The sequence below is a fragment of the Chiloscyllium plagiosum genome, chromosome 16 (genome assembly GCF_004010195.1).
Source record: "Chiloscyllium plagiosum isolate BGI_BamShark_2017 chromosome 16, ASM401019v2, whole genome shotgun sequence".
In the NCBI taxonomy this organism is placed as follows: domain Eukaryota; kingdom Metazoa; phylum Chordata; class Chondrichthyes; order Orectolobiformes; family Hemiscylliidae; genus Chiloscyllium; species Chiloscyllium plagiosum.
This window is the reverse complement of record NC_057725.1, coordinates 69,758,892-69,774,880: the sequence shown is the minus strand read 5'-3', so window position 1 is coordinate 69,774,880 and position 15,989 is coordinate 69,758,892. Positions and strand designations below refer to the sequence as shown.

Genomic DNA, 15,989 nt, shown 5'->3' with positions numbered 1-15,989 from the left:
CTCCCAGAAGCTCTTTGCTATTTCTTCGCCCTTTGCCAATGACATGGCCGCTGTTCCCTTGCAGCACAGAATTTTGGCGGCTTTTTATTCTGTGGAAGAAAGGACTCCATTAGGAACCAATGAATATTTTGCATCAGTTTTTACTGTGGAGAAAGAAACGGGGGCCAAAGAACAGAGGGAAATAAATACTGATGTTTTGAAAACTCCTCACATTACTGAACAGGAAGTGTTGGAGGTCTTAGAAAACATAAAGGTGGATAAAACTTCAGGACCTGATCTAATGTATCACAGAACGTTGTGGGAAGTTAGGGAAGAAATTTCAGCACCTCTTGTAGAAATATCTGTATCATCTATAACAACGATTGAGGTATTAGATGACTGTAGAATGTCTAATGTTGTGCTGTTGTTTAAGAAGGGATCTAAGGAGAAGCCTGGGACTATAGACCTGAGAGTCTGACTTCGGTGGTGGCTAAGTTGTTGGAAGTGATTCTGATAGACAGGACTTATATGCATTTGGAGAGGCAAGGAATGATTAGGGATAGTCAGCATGGTTTTGTGCGTGGGAAATCATGTCTCACAAACTTGATTGAGTTTTTTGAGGAAGTAACAAGAAGGTTGATGAGGCCACAGCAGTAGATGTTGTTTACTTAGACTTTAGTAAAGTCTTTCACAAGGTTCCACATGGTAGACTCATCAGTAAAGTTAGATCACGTGGGATTCAGGCTCAATTTGCCAATTGGTTACAAAATTGGCTAAACAGCAGTAGACAGGATGATGGTGAAATGTTGTTTTTTCAGACTGGAGGCCTCTGACCAGCACTGTTTCACAGGCTGGATCCACTTTTGTTTGACGTTTATACAAATGATCTAGACGAGAGTGTCGAAGGCACAGTTAGTTAGTTTGCAGATGATACCAAAATTGGTGACATAGTGGACAGTGAAGGAGGTTATGTAAGATTACAAACAGATCTTGATCAATTAGGTCAGTGGACTGAAGAGTGGTAGTTGGAGTTTAATTTGGATAAATGCGAGGTATTGCATTTTGGTAAGACAAACAAGGACAAGAATTATACAATTAAAGGTAGTGCAGTATTGTAGAACAGAGACCTCGGGGTTCAGGTACATAATTCTTTGCAGTTGGTGTCACACATAGATAGGGTGGTTAAGAAGGCATTTGGCATGATTGCCTTCATTGCTCCAAACATCACTCAAACATTGAGTAAAGGAGTTGGGACAATATGTTGAGGTTGGACAGGACATTAGTGAGGCCTCTTCTGGAGTTCTCTGCCTAGTTCGGGCCCCCTGCTGTCGAAAGGATGTTCTTAAGCTGGAGGGGGTTCAGAAGAGATGGACCAGAATTTTGCCAGAAATGGAAGGTTTGAGTAACTTGAGCAGAGGAGGTTGAGGGGTGACCTTAATGAGGTTTATATATCATGAGGGATAGAGATAAGGTGAATGGCATGTGTCGTTTCCCAAGATTGGGGGATTTCAAGGTTAGGGGGCATATTTTTAAGGTGAGAGAAGAAAGATTTTAAAAAGACATGTCGGGCAATTTTTAAAAAACAGATAAAGTCTGTGTGTGGAATGAACTCCCGGAGGAAGTGGTGGATGTGGGAACAGTTACAACGTTTGAAAAACATTTCGATAAGTAGATGAGTAAGAGATGTTTGGAGGGATATGGGACTAGTTTAGTGTGGGAATAGGGTTGGCATGGATGAGCCATGGATGAAGGGCCTGTTTCTATGTTGTATGATAGACATCTATGACAGTATACCAGAGACATCAGCTGTCACTGGTTCAACATCCCTCTCTCAAGGATGGGCAACACCCACTGCCTTGCACAGAGGGCAAAACAACATTGGCATCTACAGCCTTCCCATAGTAAGGCAGAGAGAGGGAATGGGTGAGGTGAAGTGGTCAGAAAGAGAGGGTGGTCATTGAGAGGACGTGGTCAGAGAGAGGCGGGTCAGAGGTCAGTGGGAATCAGAAAGAGAAGGGGTTGGGGCAGAGAGAGGGGAGTCTGACAGAGGGAGGCTCAGAGAGAGCGTTAGATAGGGAGATGAAGACAGGGAGAAAGAGTAATGGAGGAAGAGAAGAATGAGGGAGAGAAAGGAAGGAAATCTGCATCCTCGCCTGGTCTGGCCTATATGTAACTCCCAAAATCCACAAACCTGACTGCCCCGGCCGACCCATTGTCCCCGCCTGCTCCTGCCCCACCGAACTCATCTCAGAAGAATGAGGGAGAGAAAGGAAGGAAATCTGCATCCTCGCCTGGTCTGGCCTATACGTAACTCCAGACCCACAACAATGTGGTTGACTCTCAACTGCCCTCCAAAATGTCCGAGAAAGCCATTCAGTTTTATTCATTGCTAAGAGGTCTCATCAAAGTAACCAAACCAGACAGATCACCCAGCATTGACCTTCAAACTGGAAAAGACAATGACAGAAACAGCTTTGTTGACCCTGCAGAGTCCTCCTTACCAACATCTGGGGGCTAGTGCCAAAATTTGGAAAGCTGTCTCACAGACTCGTGAAAAACAGCGTGATATAGTTGTACTCATAGCATCATCAAACACTACAGCTACCATTCTTGGATATGTCCTATCCCACTGGCAGGACAGACCCAGCAGGGATATAATTTTTTACTGGCAGGACAGACCCAGCAGGGATATAATTTTTTTAAAAATTCTTATTTAAATTGTTATTACTCACCTCTGGAGCAGATGGGACTCGAACCTGGGCCTCCCAGTGGAGGGATAGGGACAGGACCACTGTGCCACAATCAGGAGGGAGATGCCTGGGAGTCCTCAACATTGACTCCAGATCCCATGGAGTCTCATGGCTTCAGGTTAAACATGAGCAAGGAAACCTCCTGCAGATGACAACATTCCATCCTCCCTTGGCTGAGGAATTAGTACTCCTCCATCTTGAAAAACATTTGGAAGAAGCACTGAGGGGGTGGCAAGGGCACAGAATGTACTCTGGGTCAGCAATTTCAACGTCCATCACCAGGAGTGGCTTGGCAGCAGCTGGTCAAGTCTAACCGGGCCAGAGTGGGATTGCGGCAGTTGGTGAGGGAACCAGTAAGAGGGAAAGACATACTTAACCTCATTTTTTACTAATCTGCTGGCTGTGCTCACTTCTGTCCATGACAGTATTGGTAAGAGCGACCGCCGGAGTCCTGGAGATGAAGTCTCACTGAGAAGGTCATCCATCATGTTGTGTGGCACTACCACTGCGCTAAAGGAGACAAACGTCAAACAGACCTAGCAACTCAAGACTGGGCATCCATGAGGCGCCCGTGTGGTCATCAACAGCACTACAGTTGTACTCCAGCACCATCTTCCATCTCATGGCCCAGCAATGCCCCACTCAACCATTACCATCAAGCCAGGGGATCATTTCTTGTTAAATGGACAGTGCAGGAAAAGTATGCCAAGATATACATAAAAATGAGATGTCAACCTGGTAAAGATAGCAAACAGAATAATTTGCATCCCAAACAGAATAAGCAGCAAGTGATAGACAGAGTTAAGTGATCCCACAACCAACAGATCAGATCTAAGCTCTGCAATCCTAACACATCCAGTCGCGAATGGTGTTGGACAATTAAACAGCTCATTGGAGGAGAAGGCTCCATAAATATCCCCATCCTCAATAATGGAAGGGACTAACACACCAGTGCAAATGGTAAGGCTAAAGCATTTGCAACAATCTTCAGTCAAAAGTGCCCCATGCATGATCCATCTCATCCCCCTCCAATGATCCCCAACAACAGAGAAACCAACCTTCAGCCGATTTGTTTCACTCCAGGTGGTATCAAAGAAGGCACCAGTTACGGCAAAGCCTGGGGGCCCTGACAACATTCCAGCAATAATACTGAAGACGTTTCCCTGGCCAAGCTGTTCCAGTGCAACTAGAACACTGTCCTCGACCCAACCATGTGGAAAATTGCCTAGGGATGTCCTGGACAAAACAGCAGGACAAATCCAACCCAGCCAATTACTGCCCCATCAGCCTCCACCCAAACACCAGTAAAGTGATGGAAGGTTTCAGCAACAACGTTATCAAGCAGCACCCTGCTCAGCAATGCCCAATGCGGGTTCCACCAGGGCCACTCAGTGCCTGACCGCATTACAGCCTTGTTTCAAACAGGGACAATACAGCTGAACTCCAGAGATGAAGCAGGAGAGAGTGACAGGCCTTGAAGTCAAGGCCACAACGGCATCAAGCACCCTGAGCAAAACTGGAATCAATCAGTACCAGGGGGCAAACTCTCTGCTGGGTGGACCATACCTGGCATACAGGAAGATGGCTGTACTTGTTGGAGGCTAGTCATCTCAGATCCAGGACATCTTTACAAGTGATCCTCATGGTAGTATCGTAGGCTCAATCATCTTCAGCTGCTTCATAAATGGCATCCCCTCCATCATAAGATCAGAGTTTGGATGTTTGATGTTGATTGCACAATGCTCAGCACCATTCATAGAGTCATTCAGCACAGAGACAGGCCCGTCGGCCAAAACTGGTACATGCCGACCAAAACGTCCATCCACGCTAACCCCATTTCCTTGCACTTTGCCCATATCCTTCTACACCTTGCCTATCCATATATTTGTACAAATGTTTTCAATGTTGTTAATGTACCCACCTCAACCATTCCATTGGCAGCTCATTCCATATGCGTACCACCCTCTGCGTAATAAAGTTGCCCCTCGGGTTCCCTTTTGTTCTTTCCCCTCTAACCTTAAACTGATGCGCTCTAGTCTTCGATTCCCCAACGCTGGGAAAAAGACTGAGTGCATTCACCCTATCCATGCCTCTCATGATCTTATACACTTCTATAAGATCCCCCCTCAGTCTCCTACACTCGAAAGAAAGAAGTCCTAGCTTGTCTGACCTCTCCCTATGACTCAGACCCTAGAATCCTGGCAACATCCTTGTACATTTCTTCTGCACCCTTTCCAGTTTAATAACATCCTTCCTATAGCAAGATGAGGACTGCAAATGCTGGAGATCAGAGTTGAGAGTGTGGTGCTGGAAAAGCACAGCAGGTCAGGCAGTATCCGAGGAGCAGGAGAATCGACCTTTCGGCCATAAGCCCATCATCAGGAATGATGGGCTTATGCCTGAAACTTCGATTCTCCTGCTCCTCGAATGCTGCCTGACCTGCTGTGCTTTTCCAGCAACACTTTCGTTACTATAACAAGGTGACCAAACCTGAACACAACACTCCAAGTGTGGCCTCATCCACATCCTGTATAATTGCAACATAATTTCCCAACTTCTATAGTCACTGCCCTGTCTGATGAAGGCCAGTGTGCCAAAAGCCTTCTTCACTGCCCTGAATACCTGTCTCCAGAGGGAGAGAGGGAGGGCGATGGGCTGTTGAAACACACAGGTACAGGCTGTTGATTAGAACAAACAGTTTGAAGAAATGACAGTCTACATCAAATGTAACTCAAAAGTGAGTGATTCTGGGAGGATTGAAATGTTTCGTTGTATTCCGTCACCATTTTGGGAAGTGCAGCTGAAAAGAGTCTCAGTCTGCACATGTCCAATCAAGGCCAGTTCATCGGGTGATGAAAATAGCCCAAGACTTACAACAGAGAAACCGAATTAATCTTTGAATCAAAACTTTGCATGACAGCAAAGGGGTTGTACTGGAATTTTATGAATCCCTGGGTAGGCATCAGCTGAAACATTGTGGACAGTTTCCAGCCATACTTAAAAGGATGTCTTCCGCATGTTACAAATCAAACCTCACTATTCCTGGGGACACCTCAAAACTCAACATTGTTCAAAATATGCAAAAATCTCCAAGTTAACTATCAATCCTCAATCAAAGCAGACCCGCAAACATGAAATTGAGTCCGACATCTTTACTTGACCTCACTCACCGCTCTCATTTACAGCCCTGTCCCACTTTAGGAATTCCAGCCACTTCCACCTCGTTCAACTGAATGATTTTCCAGCGTGCACAAATATAAAGATACCCCAACCCACCTGAAAATAAGTAACCCTGTCCGCAATTAAAAAGGAACCTACCCTCATATGAAGAGGCCCCAACCCAATGTACATACACGTTAGTAATTCCGTAAAAAAATGCTCACATTCCAAATATAAAATCTGCCAGTCCTGAATATCAATGTCCCCCCCATTCTCTAATAATAAACATCCCACATCCTCCTTCATTCCAAATAAACACGTTACTGTCCACATCCCTAATATAAACCTTTTCCATCCCCAATAGAAAGATCAGGTGAGCAGGTAGTGCAGAAGCTTCCTGTGGCAATCCCCACCTCAAACAAGTGCGCTGTTTTCAAAATGTAAGGGGTGATGGATTCTCAGGGGAATGTAGTACTGACAGCTAGGTTCCTGATACCAAGACTGGTTCTATTGGAACGAGGGGTATGTCAGATTCCAAGCGATCGATTGTGAGAGAGAGGACCCTCTGGTCAGGGACAAAGACGGACGCTTCTGTGTCTGACAACAGAATGGTGTGTTGCCTCCCTGGTGCCAGGGTCAAGGATGTCTCGGAGAAAATTCTCAAAGAGGACAGTGATCAACAGGAGGCCACTGTACATGTTAGCAACAAAAACAAAAGAAGAGAAAAGGAGGAGGGTCTGAAGAGGGAAATTAGGGAGGAGGTTAAAAAGTAGGGTAATAATATCTGGTTTCCTCTCAGTGGCTCATGCTGGTGAGAGTAAAAATAGGAGGATAGAGCACATGAATGCATGGCTGAGGAGCTGATGCAGGGGGCAGGGATTTGCATTATAGATGTGACCTGTAAAAGAAGGATGGTTTGAACCTAAACTGGAAGGGAGCCAATATCCTAGCGGAGAGATTTGATACTCTGGGTGCCTTACCTGGAGGTTGTGCGTCAGTGGCGGGTGGGGAAGTTGGGGGGGGTGGGGGAGCAAAGACATAGTGATGAAAGAGACAAGTCTGAGGCTGGTACAGTTGAAAAGAGGAGCAAGTTACATAGTCAAGGCAGGCAACAGCAAGGTGGAGAATAAAGACTGATAAATTAATCTGCATTTATTTCAATGCAAGAGAGCTGATAAGTGAGGCAGATGAACTCAGGGCATAGTCGGGAAAATGGGACTGGGATATCACAACTATTATAGAAGTGTGGTTCAGGGAAGGGCAGGGCTAACAGTTTAATATTCCAGGGTATAGTTGGCACAGGAAGGATAGACCGGGAGGTGGGGTAAGAAAGGAGGGAGAGTGGCTTTTTTGATTAGGGATCAAATTACAGCTGTAATTAGGGAGGATACTCCTGGGAGCTTTGTTCAATGAAGTTATTTGAGTGGAACTGAGAAATAAAAAAAGGGATTGTACTATAGGGCCCCCAACAGTCAGCAGGAAATTGAGAAACAAATTTGTAAAAAGATCTCAGTTATCTGTGAGAATGATAGGGTTTTAATGGTAGGGGATTTTAACTTTCTAAATATGGACTGGGACTGCCACAGTGTTCATGGGGTTGGACGGAGAGGAATTTGTTAAGTGTGTACAAAAAAAATGGTTTAATCAGTCTGTGGATGGACCTATCAGAGAAGGAACAAAACCTGGCTTTCTCTTGTGAAATAAGGCAGGGCCAGTGACTGAGGTGTCAGTGGGGGAGCACTTTGATGCTAATGATCACAATTATATTAGTTTTAAAACAGTTACTGAAAAGGATAGACCTTGTCTAAATAGTTAAAGTTCTAAATTGGAGTAAGGAGAATTTTGACAATTTTGGCAAGAACTTTCAAATGTTGATTGGAATTGGCAGCACAGGAGGGCAGAAAACGGGACGCAAGATAGCTTTGGCAATTAGGCTTAAGGAGAATCCAAAGAGGTTCTACAAATACATTAAGGGCAAAATGGGCAAGATACTAAACAAGTATTACAAGATATTAAACCATGGAGAAGGATACGGAAGGTAGAAAACTTGGAGAAATAGTGATATCTTGAAAAGTGTCCATGTTACAGAATAGGAGGCGCTGGGTGTGTTCAAACATATAAAGGTGGATAAATCATCAGGACCTGCTCGGATGTATCCTAGAACTTTGTGGGAAGCCAGAGGAGTGATTGCTGGGCCCTTTGCTGACATATTTGGATCATCAATATCCACGGGTGAGGTGTTGGAAGACTAGAGTGTGACTAATGTGGTGCCACAATTTAAGAATGGTGGTAAGGGAAAGCCAGGGAGCTAAGACCGCTCAACCAGACGTCAGTTGTTGGAGGGGATTCTGAGGAACAGAAAGCTGAGTTGACTGTCTATAATCAGTCCTTGCCTTTCGAAATACATGTGAGTTCTGTCCCTCAGAATCCCCTCCAACAACTTAGCTACCCACTGACGTCAGGTTGAACGGTCTGTAGTGTGTGAGAAATCATGTTTTACTAACTTGATTCTTTTGAAGAAGTGACAAAGAATATTGATGAAGGCAGAGCTGTGGACATGTCAATATGGACTTCAGCAAGGTGCTTGACAAAGTTCTGCATGGTAGACTGATAAGCAAGGTTAGATGAAACAGAACCGAGAGCGCTAGCTAACTGGATACAAAATTGGCTTGAAGGTAGGACACAGAATGTGGTGATGGAGCACTGTTCTTTTGGATTGGCGGCCTGCGACCAGTTGTGCGCCACAAGGAACAGTTTTCAGTCCACGCTTTTCTTTACTTATATAAATTATTTGATTGTGAATAAAAGAGGAACGGTTAGTAAGTTTGCAGGTGACACCAAAACTGGTGGTGTGGCGTAGTGGACAGTGTGCAATGGGACCTTGATCAGATGGACTGACGGGCCGAGGAGTGGCAAAACATATCTAATTTCGATAAATGTGAAGTATTTTGCTAAGGAAAATCAGGGCAGGACTTATACAATTAATGGTAGAGCCCTGGGGAGTATTGCTGAACGAAGACCTTGGGGTGCAGGTTCATATTTGCTTCAAAATGGAGTCACAGGTAGACAGGTTAGTGAAGAAGGTGTTTGGTACACTGGTCCTTATTGGTCAGTGCATTAAGTGTAGGAGTTTGGAGATTATGTTGCAGCTGCACAGGACACTGGTTAGGAAAATTTGGAATACTGTGTACAACTGGGTGGCATAGTGGTTCAGTGGTTAGCATTGCTGCCTCACAGCACCAGAGACCTGCGTTCAATTGCAGCCTTGGGCAACTGACTGTGTGGATTTTGCACATTCTCCCCGTGTCTGTGTGGGTTTCCTCCGGGTGCTCTGTTTTCTCCCACAGTCCAAAGATGTGCAGGTTAGGTGAATTGGCCGTGCTAAATTGTCCATAGTGTTCAGGGATGTGTAGGTTTGACACAGTAGTTAGGGGAAATGTAGAGTTATAGGGTAGGGGAATGGGTCTGGGTGGGATACTCTTCGGAGGTTCGGCGTGGATTTGTTGGGCCGAAGGGCCTGTTTCCACACTGTAGGGATTCTATGAAATTCTGGTCGCCCTGCTTTAGAAAGGATGTTATTAAACTGGAAAGGGTGCAGAAAAGATTTACAAGGATGTTACTGAGATTGCAAGGTGGGATATGCTGGACTTGTTACCCTGCAACAAAGGAGGCTGAGGGGTGATTCTAAATCAAGAAGGGCATAGATATGGTGAACAGCAAAAGTTTTTTCTCCAGGGTAGGGGTGTCCAAAACTAGAGCTCATAGGTTTAAGGCGAGAAGGGAAGATTTAAAAGGGACCCGAGGGACAACTTTTTCACACAAAAGGTGGTGCATGTATGGAATGAGCTGCCAGAGTAGCTGGTAGAGGTTGGTACAGTTACAACATCTAAGAGACATTTGGACAGGTGCATGGACAGGAAAGGTTTAGTGGGAAAAGGATGAAATGCAGGCAAGTTCAGTTCAGGAAACCTGGATAAGTTGGGCTGAGGAGCCTGTATGACCCTATGACTCTATTCCCTGGCCCCAAGGCAAAGAATTCCCTGTCCCCGCGCAAAAATCCTCATCCTGTTTTTAACCATGCCCAGACATACATATAACCATCCACAATCTGATTGTCAGGGGAAGGCTCTCCTCACTCTCTCACACCCCTACAGGTAAAGTCCAGCTGTGAACTCCAATCCAGCCAAGGCTGTCTTCATTGTGGTGCTCTCCCCGTGACTGGCAGGGGGCTGCTACATCCACGCATCAGTTTGGGTTGTACTGGGAGAGGGGCTCATGGCTGGTGAGGGGCTGCCTCACCACGTTACTGCAAGGTGGGGCTGCAGTGGCTTTAACTCAGAGCCTGGACCTGGAAACCCTCACGGGAAAAGAAAACAGCAGAGGGACTGACTGTCAGATCAAAAGAGACAAACCGAGCAGGCAGAACCGAAAAGAGAAAGCAGGTGGCTGCAATGCGCAACTCAGGTAACTATATCTGTCTGTCAGCAAGGGGGAAAACCCACAGGAGCGGATGTGATCCAAAACCAAATTACTCACCCACACCTTCACACTTGGAAAACTGGTCCTGAACTCTCAGTCCCTTCACACAGTAATCCTCCTGTTTCCAGTAGTTTTTAGGCTGAACTCTAGACCTGGTGCCAGGAACTGATTGGCGCAAAGCCCAGGGCTTGGCAGGCTCTCATCACCTGTTTATTATCAGGAGGACCAGCTTGTTATTGTCATACCTGCTTGGATCCAGGTCCAGGGGGAATCACACAGAGATCCTCACGTATACTGACAGAATGCAAATAGATGCACACGTACTGGGGCTGAGGGAGAACAAAAGTGTGCTGCACTGAATGTAGAGCCTGTCCCCTCATCGCTGAGACTGAGTCAACTCAAACACCAGAACATTTCCTCAATTTTGACCAAGATGGACATTCAACTCTAAATATTAACTGATGCTGGGGGTCGAAAGGTGCTCAGCTGGAAAAGCACAGTCAGTCAGGCAGCATCCGAGGAGCAGGAGAATCAACGTTTCGAGCATAAGCCCTTCAACAAGATTTGGAAGGGGGTCTGTTTGCCAAGTGATAAATAGTAGGGGGAGGGGTTGGTTGGTGGGGTGGGGGAAGGTAGCTTGGAAGGTGATAGGTAGATGCAGGTGGGGGATGATGGTGATAGGTCGGAGGGGACGGTGGAGCTGATAGATGGGACAGGTCAAGAGGGCAGTGCCAAGTTAGAGGGTCGGATCTGGGATGAGGTGAGGGGGGCGGGGAAAGGGAAGTTGAGGAAACTGGTGAAATCCACATTAATCCAGTGCAGTTGGAGGGTCCTAAGGAGGAAGATGAGGGGGTCTGCCTCCAGGCATTGGGTGGTTAGGATTTGGCGGTGGAGGCGGGCCAGAACTTGCATGTCCTTGGCAGAGTGGGAGGGGGAGTTGAAGTGTTCACCATAGGGTGGTGGGGTTATTTAGTGCGTGTGTCCCAGAGATGTTCTCTGAAATGTTCCACAAGTTGGCGTTCTGTCTCCACAATATAGAGGAGACACATTGAGAGCAACAGACACAGCAGATGAGGTGTTTGAATGTGCAGAAAAATCTCTGCCATGCGTGGAAGCATTCTTTGGGGCCTTGGATGGATGTTGCCAGACCTGCTGAGCATCTGTGTGTGTGTCCGCCAAGACTTTCCAGTCAGAACGGTCACAGTACAATCACAGGAACAGACCAAAACTGTAAACATGAGCCGGAGGTGAATACCACCACAGCCTCACTACACTTCAGAAATTCAGGAAGGACAGCTGTGAATATACATCGCAGACATAAATAGCACACTGGCTTAACAACAACTCAAAAGTGGTTCAAACAGTGCCAGGGATTCCAAGTTGACAGCACAACAGGAGTGGTGTCTCAGTGAGACACAGAGCGAGATGGGAGCGGTGTCTCAGTGAGACGCAGAGCGAGACGGGAGCGGTGTCTCAGTGAGACGCAGAGCGAGATAGGAGCGGTGTCTCAGTGAGACGCAGAGTGAGATGGGAGCGGTGTCTCAGTGAGACGCAGAGCGAGACGGGAGCGCTGTCTCAGTGAGACGCAGAGCGAGATAGGAGCGGTGTCTCAGTGAGACGCAGAGCGAGACGAGAGCGGTGTCTCAGTGAGACGCAAAACGAGATGGGAGCGGTGTCTCAGTGAGATGCAGAGCGAGACGGGAGCGGTGTCTCAGTGAGACGCAGAGTGAGATGGGAGCGGTGTCTGAGTGAGACGCAGAGCGAGATGGGAGCGGTGTCTCAGTGAGAGGCAGAGCGAGATGGGAGCAGTGTCTCAGTGAGACACAGAGCCAGATGGGAGCGGTGTCTCAGTGAGATGAAATGCAATTTCAATTGCAGATTGACATCCCACTCAGAAAGCGACTCTCTCTCTAACACCTCCCTGTTATGCTGCTTGGAGCTGTTGACTTGTCCCTTTACCTGAGCACTCACTATGATTTTGACATGGTGTCAGTGTGCCAGTGTTGGACTGTCATTGACAAAGTTAAAAATCACACGACATCAAACTATAGTCAGAGTCAAAGAGAGGTGCTTGAAAAGCGCAGCCGGTCAGGTAGCATCCGAGGAGCAGGAGAGTCAAAGTTTCGAGCGAGGTGCTGCATTTTGGGAAAGCAAATCTTAGCAGGATTTATACACTTAATGGTAAGGTCCTCGGGAGTGTTGCTGGACAAAGAGACCTTGGAGTGCAGGTTCATAGCTCCTTGAAAGTGGAATGGCAGGTATATAGTACAGTGAAGAAGGTGTTTGGTATGCTTTCCTTTATCGGTCAGAGTATTGAGCACAGGAGTTGGGAGGTCATGTTGCGGCTGTACAGGACATTGGTTAGGCCACTGTTGGAATATTGCGTGCAATTCTGGTCTCCTTCCTATCGGAAAGATGCTGTGAAACTTGAAAGGGTTCAGAAAAGATTTACAAGGATGTTGCCAGGATTGGAGGATTTGAGCTACAGGGAGAGGCTAGATAGGCTGGGGCTGTTTTCCCTGGAGTGTCGGAGGCTGAGGGGTGACCTTATAGAGGTTTACAAAATTATGAGGGGCATAGAGAGGGTAAATAGGCAAAATCCTTTCCCTGGGGAGTCCAGAACTAGAGGGCATAGGTTTAGGGTGAGAGGGGAAAGATATAAAAGAGATCTAAGGGGCAACGTTTTCACACAGAGGGTGGTATGTCTATGGAATGAGCTACCCGAGGAAGTGGTGGAGGCTGGTACAACAGCAACATTTAAAAGGCATCTGGATGGGTATATGAATAGGAAGGATTTGAAGGGATATGGGCCCAGTGCTGGCAGGTGCGACTAGATTGGGTTGGGATGTCTGGTCGGCATGGACGGGTTGGAGCAAAGGGTCTGTTTCCGTGGTGTACATCTCTATGACTCTATAATCTCTTCATCAGGAATGCTGACACCAGGTTATAGTCCAGCAGGTTTATTTGGAAGTACAGGCTTTCGGAGTGCTGCCCCTTCTTCAGGTGACTAGCTACGTGGTTAGCTTGAGAGAAAAATTGCACCATACTGTGAAAACGCTGTTAATTCCACATTTGAAAGTCACGTATTCTGTCCTAATCCTTATATATAAAATGCCTGAAAAAGGAGCCGTGCTCCAAAAACTTGTACTCCCAAATAAACCTGCTGGACTATAACCTGGTGCCGTGTAACTTTTATTGATGTTTTTAATAGCAATCTTTTCTTTGGGGTATGTGCTTTATTGCAGCAACTAAGATTTTCTGAATTTGTGAGCCACATTTGATCATGTTAACAAGTACCACAAACTGTCCAGGCTAAGTGTTGTCAGAGCATTCAGATCCCTAAACAGCACGCAGAGTGAGGTCCCCATTGTGTAGTCTTGGGGCAGTTTCTGCGCTGAATGTTATATCCTCCTGCGTGGGGGGTCAGAGGGAATGAAGCAACGTGTGGGTCACTTGCCTATCATCCATTCCCTTTCCGTCAACTCAGCCAGCTCCGAGCTGGGGGAGCGCGTACTAGTGAGGGGAAATTCATAGCCAGCTCCCATCAAAGCAACAAAGCGATTCGGCAACAGAAATAAAACTTACAAGAAATGAGGTGGACAGGTCACGTAGCTAATGGTCTTGCACAGGAGCCTGCTTCCAATCGTTCCGTCTCTCTCTCTCTCCCTCCCTTACTCTCACTCAGTCCGTCTCTCTCTCACTCATTCACTGTCTCGCCGTCTCTCTCCCTCCCTCTCACGAGCCCCCTCAAGCTACCAAATCATTCTTATTAATAGGCTCCTGCTCCTTTTTATGAGCATGACGTTCATCACAAGTGCACATCACAAAGCACATTCCTTTGAGTCCTAGCCTCAAACCCTCCCTGTCACCCGATCAGGGCCAGCAATAGCAGAGAGCACGTGGGTTGGGTTGGGCAGGGCAGGGCAGTTCTTTCACACACATATTAACTCGCGACACTGATATTTCACAGACGGTGGGACTCTGGATCTGAATACCACACTGCCCTCAGAATCCTAGCTGTTGTGAAAACATCCCCTCCACCACCATCGCATTCCGAATTGTCCCGCAAGGAAGACAGGGCATCAGGCCCTGGGCAGGAGAAGGGCACTTGTTTTTTTTTCCTAAAAAGCTGCCTTGTCCCAGAATACCATCTGGGAGTGGCACAAGGCCAGGCAAGGGCGGGGTGAGATATTTTAAAGCAGCTCTGGCCAGGTGCCAGGAAGCTTTCCCTCACACATACACACACACACACACGCATTCGAGGCTGCAATACACAATATAACACAAGCCATCTGAGTTCTTCAGTCCTGGCTATACTGCTGCCTCACCATCGCCCCTCCTCAACCCTCGCGCACTCCCCTCATCGGCCTCTCAATGTACCAGCTCCTCTATGCGTCCATCACTGCAGCCTCAATCAGCATCCCTCACCCGCCTCTGTCTGTCCAGAGTCCAGAGTCCCGGTGACGCCTGCGCTCCCTAAAGTGAAGAAACGGAGGAAAGCAAGATACTTACAGTGCACCCTCCAGAATCAACGAGAGCCCAAGGCTGAGGAAAGGTGAATCTTCACAAGCAGCCACTGGAAAACAAGAGACCATATCACCCAGATAAGCGGGAGGTGGCTGTGATAGGACAAAGAGTGCTGCCAGTGATGGGAAGAGGGTGGGAGCGGGGATGGTGGGAGAGATGTGAATGGTGGGGATGACAGGGGGTGGTGGGTGAGGTGGGAGTGGGAGTTGGGAGAGATGGTTGGTGGGGTAAGGGAACCACCCCACCTGAAGAAGGGCTCATGCCCGAAACGTCGATTCTCCTGTTCCCTGGATGCTGCCTGACCTGCTGCGCTTTTCCAGCAACACATTTTCAGCTCTGATCTCCAGCAACTGCAGACCTCACTTTCTCCCCTAAGGGAACCACCACCAGACTGGTATAAATAAACTGCCTCCAATCAGCCACAGGCAGAACAGCGAGGAGCTGATCGTAGTGGAGACCCCCGTACTGCATCACCAGGCAGCGAATTCTCACAGTACAAACACTCTGATACTGGAGCTGCTTAACTCTAACCCAGTGAACAGCTGGACCCAGCACTGCCACTAACTTACAGGATAATTTAACAGATTTAGCCTGCACCAAGCAACCTGACACCAAATTAGAGAGAAAAGCATGTCCTTCAAGATTGCGGATTCCCACTCGAAAATCAGCTCCTGCCAATATCTCTGAAATATACCCACCCTGCAGGAACCCCAACCCTGGGCAAAATCCTGACCCTGGCCTGAACCCCGATCAAACCCTGAGCCCGGGGGAGGGGGGCACACTGACCCTTAACCCTGGGGGAACACCAAGCACAGGATACAGTGACCCCTAACCCTGGGGAGGATAACTGAACCCTGAGGGGGCAGGGGGCAAGCACCAAGGGAAGGGGGGGACACTGAGCACCGGTGGGGGGTGTGTGGGTTAAACACCGAGCACCAAGGTGGGAAGGGGGGGGAACACCGAGGGGGTGGGGAAACACCGAGGGGCGGTAACACCGAGCCCCGGCGAACACAGAGTCCGAGGGGGGGCAACACCAACTAGTAATCCTGGGGTAGTGGGGGAGGGGGGGGGGGGGGGTGGGGGAGACCAGCCTGC

At 47.6% G+C, this 15,989-nt stretch overlaps 1 long non-coding RNA gene across 1 annotated transcript; it reads right to left on the bottom strand.

Moving 5' to 3' along the window:
• Window positions 1-15,182, bottom strand: LOC122558066. Its single transcript, XR_006314034.1, has 3 exons — window positions 15,140-15,182; window positions 14,880-14,943; window positions 1-89 (listed from the first exon to the last, which is right to left on the bottom strand). It is a non-coding gene; the product is annotated as an uncharacterized LOC122558066 (long non-coding RNA).
• Window positions 15,183-15,989: the final 807 nt, after the last annotated feature.